The sequence below is a fragment of the Octodon degus genome, unplaced genomic scaffold (assembly GCF_000260255.1).
Source record: "Octodon degus isolate 3935 unplaced genomic scaffold, OctDeg1.0 scaffold00012, whole genome shotgun sequence".
Taxonomy (NCBI): domain Eukaryota; kingdom Metazoa; phylum Chordata; class Mammalia; order Rodentia; family Octodontidae; genus Octodon; species Octodon degus.
In genome coordinates, this window is record NW_004524588.1 from 28,684,975 (window position 1) to 28,687,100 (window position 2,126).

A 2,126-nucleotide genomic window follows, 5' to 3' on the forward strand; every position below is an offset into this window, starting at 1 on the left:
TACAAAACAGGTGGAAAAAAACAAAACAAAACAAGACAGGTGGATCACTACAAGTCTGATCTAGTAGTGAAAACCTGAACACCCTGTAGATCATTCCCTGAAATACAAAAAGAAAAGAACAAGTTGAAAAATATTCAGCTTGGGGATGGTTATAATTCACATTGCTGTCCTCAATATACTTGCTCAGATTGCACATATTGGCATTTAGAGTAAGTCAAAGTAAAAATTTTAAACATAAACTGACTCTGAAAAAACTGATAGAAATTAGTAGTACAATCAACTCATATATTATATATATATAATTTACATAATTTTTCCCCTTCCTTTTTTTTTTCTTCAGTAAAACATCAGAAGAAGAGAATAAATACAGTCACCACAGAGGACTATTCTGGGTTTTCTGTGTACTAATTTCTGCATTTCTATCTGGGCAGCATGGCCTGAACATTCAAAGCGAGCCACTCAGGGAACTGAGGCAGAAACATAATTTTGAGGCCAAGTTGAGCAAGAAATTGAGACTTTAACAAAAATACTTTGCCAATGCTGGTAGTTTTAGTATCTGGAAGTCCGAGTTATGAAGAGCTCTCTGAGTTTGCGGCCAGCCTGGTTACACAGTCAGTTCTAGTCCAGCTGAACTACATAGTGAGACCTTGTCAGAAGAGAACAAAAAAGAGGAAAAAAAAAAAAAAAAAAAGCAGAAATAACGCTACACATTTGTCTCAAGTCAGGCTAGAGGCCAGATGTGTGACTACAGTGAATGCAAATTGAAGACTTTTGCTTTGTTTTGCATTACTTATGTTGTGTTTCTTTCTTGGAGACAGGATCTCACCACACAGTCAGTCTGGGCCCAAACTCAAGGCAACATTCCTACCGCATCCTGCTGAGTGGAGGCGTGAACCATCCCACCTAGGTGTAAGTTGTAACATTTTAAAAATGAAGACAGATATACTAAAAACACAGAATCAAATATTACGCTATGTAAATTTTTTTTTTTTTTTTTTGAACTGGGGATTAAAGTCAGGCCCTTGTGCTTGCCAGGCAAGTGCTTATTCTACTGAGCCATCTCCCTGGCCGCTACACTATGTAAAAATTATTGTAAAACTAACTATTTCTTCTTACACATTGTAAATCAGTTACTGGTACTGTAAACAAAGTATGGAAAATAAACAATATCTTCAATACAAAAATCATTTTCTCTTGATACAGGGTAGTTTGCACTTCAGCTCCTTGAGGTAGCCTAGATTGGCCTCCAACACTTAGTGTTAGTTCTCTCTTAGCTTCCCGAGAGCTCGGATTATAGGTGTGCAGCACTAAGGTGCTATTGGATAGCAGTTCTAAGAACAGTATCTGTCTGCAGAGATACAAGACAAGGACAGCAATAGGAGCTTTGACTGTTCCCTGTTGTTGTCATTCCCTGAGGCCACATGGAGCATCTTCCTCCTTCCACCCCAGCTGTGGGCCTAGGCATAGGTGCCCTCTTCCTCTTTGGGATTTGAGCAGAGAGGACAGGACAGTCAGGGTCTCAGTCAGCAGTTCACGCTGGCCTGGAGCTCACTGTATAGCCTTGCCTTACCCAGAACTCACTTTGACCCTGTGCTTCAGCCAGCCCCTGCTGGGATGACAGGAGGCTACCAAACACCCAGGTTTCTGTGGTTTCAATTAAAACATCAAAGGTACCAAAGAGAAAGCAGGAAACTAGTTGTAGGTGAAAGCAGTTGCATATCTCGCTGATATTTCCTTTTCACACTGTGGGGCAGATTGGGTAATTTCCCATTGAACAACTCAAAATAAAAATACAATACTCCTCCTTTCCTATTTTAATCTCCTTAAAGCCTAAATCCCGAAAGTCAAAAAAAAAAAAAGAAGAAGAAGAAAAGAAAAATCTGAAGAACTGAGACCCCTGGTAATATCATCCAGGACCAGGGAGTTAGCTCAGTGGAGTAAGTGCTTGCCTGGCAAGCACAGGGTTCTAAGTTCAACCCTTGGTACTCATACAGGGAACCTCCAAATGACACAGGGAAAAAATCTGATTTCCCAACCTAAAAGGTACGTGCAAGGCGTTCATGTACTCTAAAAGTAAAGAATGAATTTTAGGAATAAATGGAGGTTTTGAGCAGAATATATTTATT